Source organism: Petaurus breviceps, unplaced genomic scaffold (assembly GCF_028583685.1).
Source record: "Petaurus breviceps papuanus isolate PSGF00001 unplaced genomic scaffold, PetGlider_PUasm1.0 90903, whole genome shotgun sequence".
Classification (NCBI taxonomy): Eukaryota; Metazoa; Chordata; class Mammalia; order Diprotodontia; family Petauridae; genus Petaurus; species Petaurus breviceps.
In genome coordinates, this window is record NW_027187376.1 from 7,047,114 (window position 1) to 7,063,346 (window position 16,233).

Genomic DNA, 16,233 nt, shown 5'->3' on the forward strand with positions numbered 1-16,233 from the left:
TTGCCTTAATTTGCAACATGTGTGATAGATACCTTGTCTTTTTTCCAGTGTTTCGAGTTAAACAAGAAAATTTGTGGTTTGGTTGATCTCTATCACTTTGTTTTTAAAAGAAAAAGATTATTTCCTTAAGCCAGTCCCTTTTCAGTGACAGTAGCAATATTTGCTGAAATAAATCAACATGTGCTTGCTGGAAATATCATAGATGAAAGAAAAAAGAAGGCTTCCTTGTGCACTGGTATAAAATTCCCTTAAGATTAAAAAAATGTCCCTATATTAGATGCTGAGATATCCTTCGCTGTAAAATACACCAAGACTTTTCAAATGAAATATTTTAATTTTTCTCAAGTAGATCCTTTCCCTGTCAGGAGGCATTACTTAGAAAAGATCCTACCATTGAGTAGACTGAAGAAAATTTTTAGATATGAATGTCTCTTCATGTGGCAGACCTTTCTCTTAGTGGGATGGAATAAACAGTTTCATTTAACTCTCTCTCCTACATTGGTTCTAGAACTTTGAAGTTACTTAATACTTTCTACTTCAGGATACGGGACCTCTTTAATTCATATATGGATGTCATAGTAGGAAGTTAACATTTCAAGAAAATTCAGTCCTTACAGGAGACAATCTCTCGTCATCAGAAATTTTAAGGGTCCAAGACTTATATATTAACTTATATTTGGTGTCTGGGGACAGATTTTTCTAGTCTTTTGATAGAACAGCAATATTCAGAATATTTATTGTAATTATTCCTGTCCTCAATGACCAATTAAGAACCAGAGATAGCACTGAATGCCTTTGGTGGTGGTGGTGATGAGGTGGAGGTAGTCTTTAATGGCTATGTTCATTTCCATAATCCACAACTCAGTTTAAAAGAAGTTTGAGGTTCCTACTATGTGCCTATTGCTGTGATGGGTCCTAGTGATAGAAAACAAAAACCTAATGAGCTCCTAACCTTATAGACCTTATACTCAACTGGGCAATATGCCACATACATAGAAAAATAAATAAAACAGATACATACACACATACATATGTATGTGTACATGCATATTTGTGATGAATATTTATTGACTGACTATATAACTTTATATGTATGTATATGCATTTAGCTTTATAAATATAAATTAATACAAAACCAGTCATTCCGTAAACATTTAATATGCGCCAAGTACGATGCTACATGTTGGGCATAGAACAAAAGACAAAAGAAAGTTTCTCTCCTCAAGAAACTCACAATGCAATGGGGGAGACAACAAACAAATAAATACTAATGTACAAAGAAGCTGCATATGGGATAAATAAGAAATAATTTAGAGAGGGAAGGTGCTAGAATTAGGAGTGATTAGAAAAAATTTCCTATAGAACATGGGGTCTTTGTTGGTATTTAAAGGAAGGGAGGGAACCCAGTAGAGGGAGATAAGGACAGAGACCACACTAGGCATGGGGGGCAGTCAGAGGAAAGTGCCTGGAGCTGAGAGATAGAGTGTTGTGTTCATGGAACAACAAGGGAGCCAGTGTTAATGGATTGAAGAGTATGTGCTGGGGAAGAAGGAGTAAGAAGACTGGAAAAGTAAGAGAGGACTAAGTTAGAATATTACATAGATCATTTTGTATTTACTCATGGAAGCAATAGGGAGCCAATGGAGTTTATTGAGGGGGAGAAGCAGTGATGGTGGAATGATCAGAGCTATGCCAAAGGAAAATCATTTTAGTTGAATAGAAGGGAGATTGGAGTAGGGAGAGACTTGAAGTAGGCAGACTCACCAGCAGCTATTGCAATAATCCAGGTGTTAGGTGATGAGGGCTTGCACCAGAATGTTGGCAGTGTCATATGTGGGAGAAGTAGGCATATGTGAGAGATGTTGCAAATGTGAAATGAACAGGCTTTTTAGCAAGAGATTGGATATGGGGAATGAGAGAGATAGTGAGGAGTCCAGGATGTCTCCTAGGTTATGAGCCTGAGAGAATGGGAAGTAGATGTTGCCCTTTACAATAATAGGGAAGTTAGGAGATAGGGAGGGCTTAGGGGGAAAGATGGTGAATTTGGTTTTGGATATGCTGAATTTAAGATGTTTACTGGATATCCAGTTTGAAAAGTCTGAAAGGCAGTTGGATTTGAGAATAGAGGTCAACAGAAAGATTAGGGCAGAATAGGTAGATTTGAGAATTGTCAGCATAAATATGATACTTAAATCCATGGGAATGAATGAGATCACCAAATGAAGTAGTATAGAAAAAGAAGAGGGCCCAGGAAAGAATACTGTGGCTCACCTCACCTATTATTAGAAGGCATGATCGGAATGAGGATCCAACTATGGAGACTGAGAAGGATCAGTCGTTGTTGTGGTTGTGTGGTTTGTCTTTCATTCTGGAAGAGGACCACAACATTGGGAAGATGATGACATGACTTGCAATTGAATTGTTTAAGTGAGGGAGGCTGTGCAAAGTCACCAGCCTCACTCTTTCCTCCTGAACCATTTGGGTCTAGTGGCCAGATACAGATCAACTGGAGATGGCCCCAAAGAGTTGGTCAGATAAAAAGACCAGGAAAGAGTGATGTCTTAAAAATCTAGAGAAGGGAATATCAAAGAGAAAAGAGTGATCCACAATATCAAAGATTATACACAGGTCTAGGAGAATGAGGATTGAGAAGAGGTCACTGGATATGATGATTGTGAGATCATTGGTAACTTTGAAGAAGGTTGGAAGACAGATTCTAAGGGGTTGAGAATAGAGTGAAACGAAAGAAAGTGGAGTCACTTATTACAGATAGCCTTTTCAAGGAGTTTGGCCACAAAGGGCAGAAGAGATTTAGGATGATAGAGGGAATGAAACAATAATGTAAAGGTTTTTTGAGGATGGGGGAGACAGGGTCATGTTTATAAGAAGTAGGGAGGAAGCCTAGGGAGAAGAAATGGGGAGCTAGGTGGTACAGTGGATAGACCACTAGCCCTGAAGTTAGGACACAAGCTCAAATCTGACCTCAAACACTTACTAGCTGTGTGACCCTGGGAAAGTCACTTAACCCTGATTGTCTTTAAAAAAAAATCAACAACCACCAAAAAAACCTTATGGGGTGGCTAGGTAGCAAAATGAATAGAGCACCAGTCCTGGAGTCAGGAGGACCTGAGTTCAAATCTAGTCTCAAACACTTAACATTTACTAGCTGTGTGACCTGGGCCAGTGACTTAGCGCCAATTGCCCTGCCTTCTCCCCTCCAAAAAGACAAAAAAAGACTCCTCTTCCTGAGTTCAAATCTGACCTCAGGCACATACTATCTGTATGACCCTGTGCAAATCACTTAACCCTGTTTGCCTAAGTTTCCTTATCTGTAAAATGAACTGGATAAGGAAATGACAAACCACTCCAGTATCTCTGCCAAGAAAACTCCAAATGGAGTTATAAAAAATCTGACACAACTGCAAATGATTAAATAAGGGGGAGATTGAAAATATGTGATTAAGTGGGGATGACAGAAGGGCAGTTCCTTAGAGGAAATGGAATGGAATGGGATTGCTTGAACATGTAGAGGGGTTTCATTGGTAAGAAGTAAGACCACTTCATCATGAGACAAGGGTGAAGGAGGAGAGAGTGGCTGAAGGGATATAAATGATATGAAATGAGGAAGAGGGAGCTCATGGCAAATAGTTTCAATTTTCTTTCTATAAATATAAGGTTAAGGCTCTCAACTCAGAGAATGGAGGAAGGAGGTGCCATGGGAGATTTGAGGAAGATGAAAAGGTTTAGAAGAGCCTCGGTAAGAGTGGGATAGTGAGTCAATAAAGAAGGTACAGTAGGATTGCCTAGAAGCAGTGAGGGCCCAGTAGACATCTTATACCACAAATTTGTAGTGTATCCAATAGGAAAGGTTGGGTGATTTTCTATAACTTCTTTCAGTAGCATGTGTATGGGAGCTAAGGTGGTGGATGGTAGGAGTGATCTAAGGCTGAGGTTTGTCAGGATGCAAGTGGTAAAATGATAAGGGGCTATTTAAGATGGGAACTCAAAAAGAGATGACATAGATTTCAATTTGTTCACCAAGAAGTCAAGATGGGAAAAAAGTAGAAAAAAAAGAGATGGCTTGGGAGAGATCTGAAGTGTCAAAGGTATGGAAGTCATAGTGAGGGTAAAGAGTAGGATTTGGTAAGGGAAGGCAGAAAGACAAGTAGAAAACCTAAAGATTATAGTTAGATGGGTAAATTTTGGAATTCTTAAAATGAACATTTGTTGGTGATGGCAAGATCAAGGGTGTGATCATCTTTGTGGGTGACAGAGGGAGGGTAAAAGAGTAGGTCATGGGAAGTGAGTAGAGGAACTGAACCCTTAGTGTACTTGGGGCAGAGCTGGTATATACTTTGGAGTCCCCTAGGGTGAGGGCAGGAGTTGGGGAGGAGAGAAAAGTGAGCCACGTACCAAACTCATTGAAGAGGGACGGGAGTGTCTTGGAGGATTGTAGACAACTGGTACCAGGATTTTGTCTGGGTGGTAGAGATGAAGAGCATGAAGCTCAAAGGAGGAGAGGGTACTGAGTGATGGAAGTAGGGAGAGAACATGAATGTAGCAATGGGGAGCAAGGCATATTCCAAATTCTTTGCTTTGAGTAGTGACCTGAGGGGAATGAGTGAAGGCGCCGACAGTATTGGAAAGGGTGTCCAAGGAGGCGTCCCAATGTTCCAGAGAGGGGACCCAGGTTTCAGTTATATCCAGAAGATGGAAGGAGTGGGAGAAGAAAAGATTAAGGATGAAAGGAAATTTGTTGAGTATGGAACAAGCATTTCAGAGAGCACAGTAGAAGGGGAAGGAGAGGAAGAATGGGGTTTAGATGATGAGCCTCAGGGGTTTAAAATCACTGTGATGTATAAGAATATGACCAGGTTGGGGAATATTCATCACTGAGTGAAAGGCGCCACTCCTCCTCCCAAAGGATGGTAGGAGATAAGTGCAGCATAAGAGGGAAGGTGCACCATCAGTTGGTCAGATGGCAGCGGGTTTCACTGTTCCCCTTCCCTCCAAAGAATGGAGATCAGGCAGGAAATGATGAAGCACAACATGGATGCAGAATCTGCACCACAGAGGGAGGGAGTCCTGCTCCCTACCTGCTTTCTTCTTTGCTTCCTTCAAGGTACTGGTACATCAGTAGATGGAAGTTCTGAGGTCCAAGGGAAGGTTGATCCTCTTCATTTCACTCTAAGTTTTCCATATCTGTTGGAAAATCAGGCTGGCAGCAGGAGAAGGGAATTAGCCTGAGCTGTCATAGATGGAATTCACCTAGTTTGCTCCCTTGTTACCTTCCCCCTTGATCTTAGTGCCTTCTCCCTAAAACAACCCCAATGTTGTCCTGAATATATCTTGTTATGTAAAAGCATGTTGTTGCCTCCATTAAACTGAATTTTTTGAGAATGAGGATTTTGACCTTTTTTTTTGGGAGGAAGGATATCTGCAGCCCTTAACATAATATCTAGCATGTAGAAGGTGCTTTTTTTTGGATAAAATATGCAGAACAAAGTCTACTAGATTTTAATTTTGTTTGCCCCCTTCAATCTAGTTCTGTAGATCAGTAATTGGCTGTACTTTGTACTTTGTACAGTCATCTGTACTTTGAGAAGTCATTCAGACCAATTTTGGGACATTACAGAATAGGTCTTCCTCCATTAGAAAGATTCAAGCTTTGCACAAATATTTAAAAAAACAATCACTACCTCCCCAGGAATATCATCCTCAGCAGAATTGTAAATGGATGACATCTTTCCTATGTCAAGTGCAAGGTGGATGGGAAGAAAGAAAAGTCTAAGATGCTCTGTCTACATAACAGTGGGTTCACCAGGGAACACAACTTTGCTCATATGAAAAGGGAGCTTTACAAGCCTGTAGGAGTCAACACATTCATGTCTCTTGGTTTGATGTTATTATGGGTTCGTGGAGGTTGTTTCTTTCCTTCTATCACTGGAAGGTCCATCTTAGGTGGCTTGAAGACTACTGGGTCTTCTGCAATTCTAGTAGCCTGAACCGGAATGAGGTCCATTGGCGATGGCTTCTGAGTACCTCTATAAGACTGAACACTGAAACCCAAGTCGGATTTCTGAAGAGTTCTTGGTCCAAAAAGTCTCCATTTTTCAGATGAGGGTTTGTCTCCATCTCCATTTCCAGAGTCCATGCTGCTGACATCTAGGCCAGGTAAGGAAGTAGACAATCCATGAGTAAACCAGCATCTGGGCTTTTGCTTGGGAGAAGAATAGGGTGTGCTACTCAGAGAAGATTGGGTTAAAGCAATCAGTCTATCTTCTTTTGTCATTTCTCCATTTTGTAATTTCAATTTATGGATTGCCTCTGCCACACGGTGGTACTTGGTTTCTTCTGTGGTTAGGCTTTTATGGGGAGTGTATCTCGCATCTAATAACCCTGCCTGCTTCTCAAAGCGCTGGATGTTCTCTTGTGTCTGTTTTGTTATAAGAGAATTCATGATGACATTCATAGCCTTGGCCTTCACCAATGAGGCCTTGTTCATTTGGTCACTGGAAGCTGAGGGAGTTACAGAGAAACTATTTTCTCCTTCCTCAACCTTAGAAAGCTGTTGGTACTTCCGATCTGGGATGACCAGCTTTTTCCACAGAACCTTACTGCACATGTCAGATGAAGGCGGAGTCATCGGTGTGGGATCCTCCAGGACATCATCATAACTGAATGCTTGTCGATGCATTCCAATTGGCAAAGACATCTTGCCTAGAAGCCCACCTGTACTGTGCTCAATAGCAGGCACATCTGGCTCTCTGGATGATACCATGAAAGATTGTGATCCAGGTGTTTCTCTAGATAGATATCCAAAACTCTGATTCCCAAGGTGAATGTCAATGGAAGTTATGCAGATAAGACAAAGATGTCAAAAGGGAACATTCTGCAGCTAGTGATGAACTAGCAAAAAGTCCCAAGAAGCTCTCATGTAGAGGCTCAGCTGGGTTTTCGTGAGTGGGGGAGGGATGGAGGAAAGGAGGGAAAAGAGACTGTCTGCAGGCTGAGGCTCCGCCACAGACAGGAAACTGAGACTAACAAGGCTCCAGGTCCCCGTCACTTCCTAAGCACCAAAGCATGGGGCGAACCGAGGCCATGACACAAGTAGTGCCAAGACCCAAACGAACCTCAGCAGGGAGAAATAGAGTGCCTAGAAGGTGCTTTTTAAAATGCTAGCTGATTAACTGAATGACAACAAGACTTGGGAACTAGATGAAATGGTGAAGAAGAGGGAAGAATAAAGGATGATTCTTGTGTATAAGTCATGTAGGATTGTATGTGAATTGTTTTGTACTTGCCAGTATTAACATGATTATAGCTGTGAATTGAAATGTACTTTTAAAACTGATCCAATGAATAATGTAACCTCATGGAATTGTTCATTTGCTCCACTCATCTGTGAGTAAGTATTCCTGATAGATATCTTTCATCCAGGGCATAAAACTGTGCTCATTGGTGGATTATGGTAGTTTCCCATTGACATGGAAGTTTTTATCTTGCCTATAACACCATAGACTGTTTCAGCTTTTTCATTTTGGTCATATTCTCCCCCTCTTCCATCATCACCCTGTACACCACCACTTGTTTTTACTCTTTTATTGCTATTACTTGTATTTACATTTATATTAAATTTGTTCTAAAATGCTTTATATTGATTAATATACCGTTTAATCCTTACTACTACCCTGTGAAGTAGATGAGACACAGTGTGGGTAATGGGGTAGAGTCTTGACCTTGGAGTCAGGGAAATCTCAGTTCAGAATCCCTCCTCAGATGCTACCTAATCATACGACCACGAGAAAGTCATTTAATCTTTAAATCTCAGTTTTCTCATTCATAAAAAAGGAGGAGATGATAGCTTTGTGAACAAGTTGTGAGGTTCAGATTAATTTATTTGCATAAAATTCTTCAAAAACCTTAAACCACTATATGAATGTCACATGTTATTATAAAAATTCATGTACTATTATGGGCACTAGTGGCATAGTAGATAGAGTACCAGTCTTAGAGTTCAGAAGACCTGAGTTCAAGTCCTACCTCAGATACTTAGTAGCTCTGAAGACCTAATCAAAGAACTTAAATTCTTTCTGTCTCAAGTCACCTTATATATGAAATAAGTGGGATAGTACTGTCCTCCCAGGTTTTTGTGAGGATCTAATGGGATACCATATAAAAAATGATTTTCAAATCATTGTCGTTGTTGTTCAGTTGTTTTTAAGTTGTCTCAGGCTCTCCGTGACCCCATTAGACATTTTCTTGGCCACGATACCAGAGTGGTTTACTATTTCCTTCTCCAGCTCATTTTACAGATGATAAAAAAAAAGAAGAGGCAAACCAGGATAAGTGACTTGCCTAGGGTTACACAGCTAGTAAGATGTTTGCTATTGTCATCATCATGATGAATAATAACCACCATTATCATCATCATTTTACTGATAAATTAACTAAGGCTCAGAGAGACAAATGAAGCAAATGAGAAAAAAATGATTTGCCCAAGTCAAATAACTAGTATTAAGAGGAGGGTTCAAATTCATACTTTTTAATTCCTAGTATAGTTATCTTAACATTCTATAACACAGCCTTTCAAAAACATCAGATGCCTTGATCCTTCAAGATAGGCATGATCTCATTGCCATGGGCTACTCCACTCTCCATCCCCGTAATTTACATCCTGAACGATTCTTATCTGTTTCTTTCTGTAAATTCTCCATAGAGATTCTACCCAATATATTGGCAGCTTTCCTTTAGTTTTTTTCACTGTTTTGTTAATATCAATGTAGTCCATTGCCCATCATGCCTGCCCTTGATGTTTTCACACCATTTCTTACCTTAAAATAATTGTTGGCAAGATGCCTCAACCCACTTACACTTTTTCAAACAGCTTTCAATTGCCTTTGGAGTTACTTATAATTTTGATTCCTCAGAGATTGTGATGTTCCTTGATTCTCAGCCATATTGCCATACAGGTGAATATTGGTGTTAAAAAAAACAAAAACATTAACATCTGTGTCAAGGATCAGCGTAGGATGATTAAAAGGATTTTAATTTTTCCAGTGTAGTCCTGCCCACTGTCTTCTCTATCACTGATGCCTAGTACAGAACCTGGCATACAGTAGGTATTTAATAAATACTACTTCATTAAATCTTATTCAATTCTGTGCCAACTTCATTGTCCATCTTTAGGGCCTATCCATGATACATATATGTATGGATTCATTAACTTCATGGACTTTTTATTCAATTGAATGTTGTCCTGTGGACAATATGCATTCTTTGTTTGCTTGGTCTCTCCTGTGAATGATTAGGTCGATGTCTTTTGAATGACTGAATCTAACTGAGGAGTCATGTGGTATTTAAAAACAAACAAACAAACATCTTTATTGATATTTTTCTGTTTCTCACATTACCACAGTATCCCATGTATTCCTTCCCTCCCCTTCCCAGAGTGATCTTATATGATAAATAGCATTGTTTTGTTTTAAGAAAAAAGAGGAGGAAAAAAAAAGTCAGCACAACTGATAGATATATTGAAAAAGTCCAAAAACATGCACAATGTGTAATAACTGTAGACCTCCACAAAGAGGTAGACTGGGGATGTCTTCTCATATTTCTTCATTGGAATCCTGTATGATCTTTATAATTTTGTAACATATGCTTTTTATTTTTTTGCTGTTTAGTTCTTTCTTTTTACATTATTGTAGTTACTGTGTATATTGTTTTTTTGGCTCCTCTTGCTTCACCCTGCATCTGTTCATATAGATCTTTCTATGCTTCTCTATATTCATTGTATTATTTCATATTATTTCTTACAGCATATTAATATTCTATTACATCAATATACAGTAGTTTATTTAGCCATTCCTCAATTGGCGGGCAAAGATTTTGTTTCCAAATTTTAGCTATAACAAAAAGTGCTGTTATAAATGTTTTTAAGTATATGGGAATGTAAATCTCTAGTTCAAAGTCTATGAACATTTTAATCACTTTGTATAATTCCAAATTGCTTTCCAAAATGCCTGAACAATTTCACAGCTCTACCAACAATGTATTAGGTACCTAACCTTCTAATAGTCCTCCAACAATGAGTAGTTAATATTTTTTGTCATCTTTGGTAAATTTGCAATTTGTAGGGTATGAGGTGAAGCCTCCAGGATTATTTTGGTTTGCATTTTTCTTATTATTAGTGATTTGGAGTATTTTTTTTAATGTGGTTGTGAATACCTTGAAGTTCTTTTGAGAACTATTTGTTTTTATTCTTTCATCACTTATCTATTAGGGAATGACCATTGCTCCTATATATGTTAATTAATTGTTTATAAATCTTGAACACCAAACTCTTTTTTTTTTAAAGCAATTGGGGTTAAGTAACTTGCTTAAGGTTACATGGCCAGTTATTTCTGGGTGTGGTGCTAAGTATCTGAGCCTGGATTTGATCCCCAGGTCATTCCGACACTGGAGCTGGTGCTCTTACTCACTGAGCCACCTGGCCGCCCTGAACACCAAACTCTTAATGGAGAAATTTGATACAAAGATTTTTGCCCATTCAGCTACATCCCTTCTTAGCCTAGATGCATTATTTTTTTTTCTGTGCAGGACCTTGTCAGTGTCAAGGTCCCTTTTCTCCCGGAAATAAAGTATTATGTTCCTTCAGTTACTTAACATAATCTTTTTAAAAAGTTGTTTCTGTTCTCATTTGATATCCTCCCTTATTCTCCTCCCCTTTAGCTAGTCCTATTCCTTAATTTTTTAAATTTTATTTTTGCATTCCTTTCCATAAAAAGTTCTCTCATTCTCTTTATTACTCTAAACTCTCTCTGATTCATGACTCCTATAATTATCTGTCCTATCTCTTTTCTCTGTCTTCTTCATGCAATCAAACTTCTAAGGTATCCATTCTAGAGAATTCTATGAAGGCACTTTGAGCTATTGTTAGTAGGGCTCACCCCATGGATCCCTCTTTTCCATTGTGACTTATTTCCAGAGCAATACCTATCATCAACATTTTTGATAATAACAAAAGACACTAATATTTATCTAGCACTTACTTTGTACCAGACAACGTGCTAAGTGCTTTACAAACATTATCTTATTTGATCCTTGCAACAACTCTGGAAGGCAAGTGCTATTATTATTCCTGTTTTACAGATGGGGAAACTAAGGCAAACGGAGGTGAAGTGACTTGCCCAGAGTCACACAGTTAATCAGTGTCTGAGGACAGATTTGAACTCAGGTCTTCCTGACTACAGGACTAGCACTCCATACTCTCCCTCTCTTCCATGTGCCAGTTGCCTGGAGAGGTTTGATCTCCCCTCTTCTTTCCCCTTCTCTCCCCAGGACATGTAGACTTTTTAAGCACCAAATCCTTCATTTCCTATAGTATTTCAAGCTTAAATGCAATCAACACTATGATATTCATAATCAGAACCATGTGGAAAACCTGACCACCTATAGAGAATCCCTCTTCTATATGGTAATTTAAAAAAATATTATATTTTAACACCCTATTACAATGATTAGCTGGTTTTAAGACTGAAGTATGTATATGATATAATGGTTTCTAAGGTCTCCATAGTTCTCTCCTCTTTAGCTTTTAGGGAAAATTTTAGATGAAAAGCTTTGAGTTCGGTCACAAACGCTCTGAATTTCCAGTTAGAAAAAAACAAAAACAAAAACTTAACATTTAAGCAGAGTTTAGCATTTGTGCCTAACTTTGTATCAATATCAAGTTCAATATCCCAGTCCAGTGGTGGGGAACCTGGAGCTTGGAGGCCACATGTGGCCCTCTAGGTCCTCAAGTGCAACCCTTTGACAGAATAAGTTTGAATTTGTTCAAAGGGCCTCATTTGAGAACCCAGAAGGCCACATGTGCCCTTGAGATCTTAGGTCATACCCCTGCCTCAGTTTCTTTTGGTAGAAAAAAAATTCGGTTTATTGGAAATGTATGGGTAATGAAAGAGCAGATATTATAGTATCTATGGAAATACAGATACAGGGAGAGGAAGCTTGGGAGAGTGCAGACCTTTGTTGGGACTTCCCTCAGCCTGGGTTTTCCACTTTGACATGACTATAGAAGCAATGATATTTCATTGCTTTCTTCTCTGTCACAACTCAGTTTTACCTTCGCTCCTATAGTACACATGCTCTAGCCCCTCTCTCTGGGAGCCAAGGCTGCTACATCTCCCCTAAGGGTTTCAGTATATTTGGACAGGTTTGTGGAGTATCTAATTTCTGTAGGCAAACCTCCACTGACAGTGTTTGTCCATTAGTTAGGGAACCAATGATTAGGGCTAGATTTTACAAAAGGAATATTTACTTATATAGCAGTAAAAAAAATGTATGAACATTTCACATCACACCTTGGGGCCACAATTACCTGTGCACAAAACTTAACTCAGGTCTTACAAAATACCAGTCCTACCAAATTCATATCTATATGTGGCATGACTTCCAGATGAGGCTGAATCTCAGGTACTACTGGACTGGATTATTGAAGGTCACTCCCTACATTCCTTGTTTTCCAGGGCATTGATGCTCTGTTGGCTATGAAACCTGGACTCTCAAAAAACAAGATGCCTAGGGAAACTCAACTCTCTTCATGCCTTGTGGCATTGATGCTGTATTTTTTGTAAATCAGAATTCTGGAACATTGGGATTCCAAGGAGCCCCTCTTGACTTTTTCAACTCACAAGGTTATGTGGTCTGATTCATTCACCCCTCACCAAGTTCTCTCCAAACTCACTGAGGTCAAGAGAACAGAAGACTGAAGCAGATATGCCTTTTTGAATGACTCAGTTGCCTATACAAAGTCTTGGAGAAGTTTTTCATAACCTGTAAGATGTAGTCCCTTCTTCTTCAGCTTTGGGAAACTTATTTAGAAGCAAATTTCTGTGCAAAGGAAGGCACAGGGGAGGACAATGAAAAATACTGGATTATAAGACTAAGGGAAAAAGAAATGAGACATCAAAAGTTTTTGTACACTACGAAGAGACCTCACATCTATAGAATAATACTTATTTCAAGGTGAAAATTGGGAGGTGCTACCCATTGCATGCATGGAACAGCATCGTAAAAAATAATTTCACCATATTTTGATAGTAAGCAACTAACTGCTAATGTAGGAACCATTTTCAAATCACCTAGTGACATAGTGGCCTATTTATAATCAGACCATTGACTTGTTAGAGCCAAAATTAAAATAATGATAGTATTAGAAGAAAAGCTAAAAATGAATTATACAATAAAAACATCATTTCCTACATTAGTTTAATCAATGAGAACTATCTGATATGATTTTATTGCCAAATATTCAAGTATCTCAACCAATAAATATTTGATACCCTGCAAAAGGGAAGCAATATGGCAGCAGTCAAGGTCAATACTAATTTAGAATGTAAAACCTTTCCTAAAACCTTGCAGAAGAGAATAATGGAAGATTATGAGCACAATTGACTTATAAAGTAAGAAGTAGTTAAGGGAAAAGGGAATTTACAGGAATTGTACTATGAAATCCAGGTAAGCCAGTTCATCCTGAGAGTATTTAAGGAAGAGACTGAAAGACAATAAACAGATGAAAAGTAGAAAATATCCATTAAGATTTCTATAACAAACTATTATCTCTTTCAGTGAGAATTGAATCACTGTCCTTGGACTCTAACATCATAATTCTTAGCGTTCAAAAAAAGAAAATAGAAACAACACTAAAGAAAACAGAGATAAGAAGAAAACCAAATTGACATAGGAGTATAGGCTGTATTTGGTCAAAATAATACAATTTTGAGGCTGTCGAAAGACTCATTCTCAAGATATTTGAAAGAGAGGAAGATATTGAACAAATGGAAAGAACCCTAGCATTACTGTCAAAATAATCATTCAAAAAGTTTACAGAAACTACTGATTTATATGCCTACTTTCTCATCTTTATAAAATTTTCACAAATATAATTTATCTGTGTATTCAGGGAAACTTATTTTTAAAATAAAATCCATCATATATTTTGCTTTTATATTACTTTGTTTTCCCAATATGTTTCTCCCTTTCCCCAATACAGAAAGATTTTTTTTTTGCAACAAAGAATAATTAGAAGGCAATTTAGCTAAAGTAACTAACACACTAATCAAGTCTGGCAATATATGCTATGTTTTCCCTTCATAGTCTCCCACCTCTATAAAGAAGGAAAGGTATATATATTTTTTCATCCCTTCTTCAGAGTCCTTCTGGGTCATTATAATTACATAGCATTTAGTTTTTATTTTTATTGTCCTTTCAATTTACATTGCTGTAATCATTGCACATATTGTTTTTCTGTGCTTACCTTGCATCGTTTTATGTCTTCTCATGCCAACTGGGATTCTTCTTATTCACCATTTTGTATGATCCAGGAATATTCCATTATATTTTATTATATATCCCCAATCAATAGGAAGTCACTTTTTATCTAAATCATTGTTATTACAAAAAGTGTTGCAATGAATATTTTGGTATATTGGATCTTTTTGTCCACATTGAATAACCTCCTTGGTGAGTATGCCCTAGTACTGGAATCTTTGAATAAAAGATCATAACATTTTGGTCACTTTCTTAGCACAATTTCAGATTATATTCTAGAATGGTTGGACTAGTTACTCTACTGTCCTTGTATTAACATTCCTTTCTTCCCCAAATCTCTGTAACATTGTCTAGTCCCATTTTTAAAAATTAATTTTACCCCTTTACTGAGTCCAAGGTGAATTGTTTCTCTAATTATTAGTACTCAAGCAATCTTTCATATGGTTGGTTGTTAATAATTTGCGATTCTTTTCAGGATTATTTGTTCACATCTTTTTATCATTTGTCTACTGATTAATGGCTTTTGGTATTCCATATTTATATTAGTGCCTTATATAACTTATATGACAAACCCATATCAGTGATACTGGATACAAAGAATTCCCTCTCTCCTCAACCTCCTACCCCACAATCTACTACTTCTTATTTTATCTTAGTTTCATTTGTAAATTTAAAACTTTTTCAATTCCATTCAGTTAAAATTATCTGTATTTGAGGTGGCTAGGTGGCACAGTGAATAGAGCACTGGCCCTGGAATCAGGAGGACCTGAGTTCAAATCTAGATTCAGACACCTAACACAAAAACTAGCCATGTGACCTTGGGCAAGTCACTTAACCCCAACTGCCCTCCAAAAAGCAAAAAAAAAAAAAAAATTACCTGTATTATCATTTGTTACCACTTTATGCAAATATTTTCTTAAGAATTCACTTCCTTTGGGGGCGGCTAGGTGGCGCAGTGAATAGAGCGCTAGCCCTGGAGTCATGAAGACCGGAGTTCAAATCTGATCTCAGACACTTACACACACACACACACACACACACACACACACACAACTAGCCGTGTGGCCTCGGGCAAGTTACTTAACCCCAACTGCCCTCCAAAAAGAAAAAAAAAATCTGGGGCGGCCAGGTAGCACAGCGAGTAAGAGCACCAGCTCCAGTGTTGAGAAGACCTGGAGATCGAATCCCAGGCTCAGACACTTAGCACCCACCCAGAAACACCTGGCCGTGTAACCTTGAGCAAGTTACTTAACCCCAATTGCTTAGGGGCAGCCAGGTGGCTCAGCGAGTAAGAGCACTGGCTCCAGTGTTGGGATGACCTGGATCAAATCTGGGCTCAGATACTCAGCACCACACCCAGAAATAATAACTGGCCGTGTTACCATGAGCAAGTTACTTAACCCCAAGTGCTTAAAAAAAAAAAAGAATTCACTCCCTGATCTAGTTCTCTCTTAATGTATTTATGGTGTAATCGTCAATATTTAGATCATGTATGCATGGTGTAAGATACTGGTTTAAACAAAATTTCTGCCAAGAATCTTTCTAAGTTTCCCAGAAGTTCTTGCCAAATAGGAACTTCATTGTGAAGTGTTTTATGTTCTTTTGCTTCTTGAACACTAGTCTCCTAAATTCAATTATTTGTGATCCAACATTATCTAGTCCATTCCACTAATCTGCTTTTCTATTTTTAAACTAAACAGGTTTAACTGTTACTGCTTTATAGTATATGCTGAGGTCTGGAAGTGCTATTCCCATTTCATTATTAATTTTTATTCTTCGGCTATGCTTGCAGGGATTTTAGCATAAATGTTTGTATTTTGACAAAGCCTTTTCTTGTATCTACTTTCTGTTTTTGAGAAATTGGGTTTTATCTGATTCACTATGCTATTTGTTTTCTTTTTT

At 38.1% G+C, this 16,233-nt stretch overlaps 1 pseudogene; it reads right to left on the reverse strand.

Moving 5' to 3' along the window:
- Nucleotides 1-5,883: 5,883 nt before the first annotated feature.
- Nucleotides 5,884-7,151, reverse strand: LOC138151575 (putative monooxygenase p33MONOX pseudogene; annotated as a pseudogene).
- Nucleotides 7,152-16,233: the final 9,082 nt, after the last annotated feature.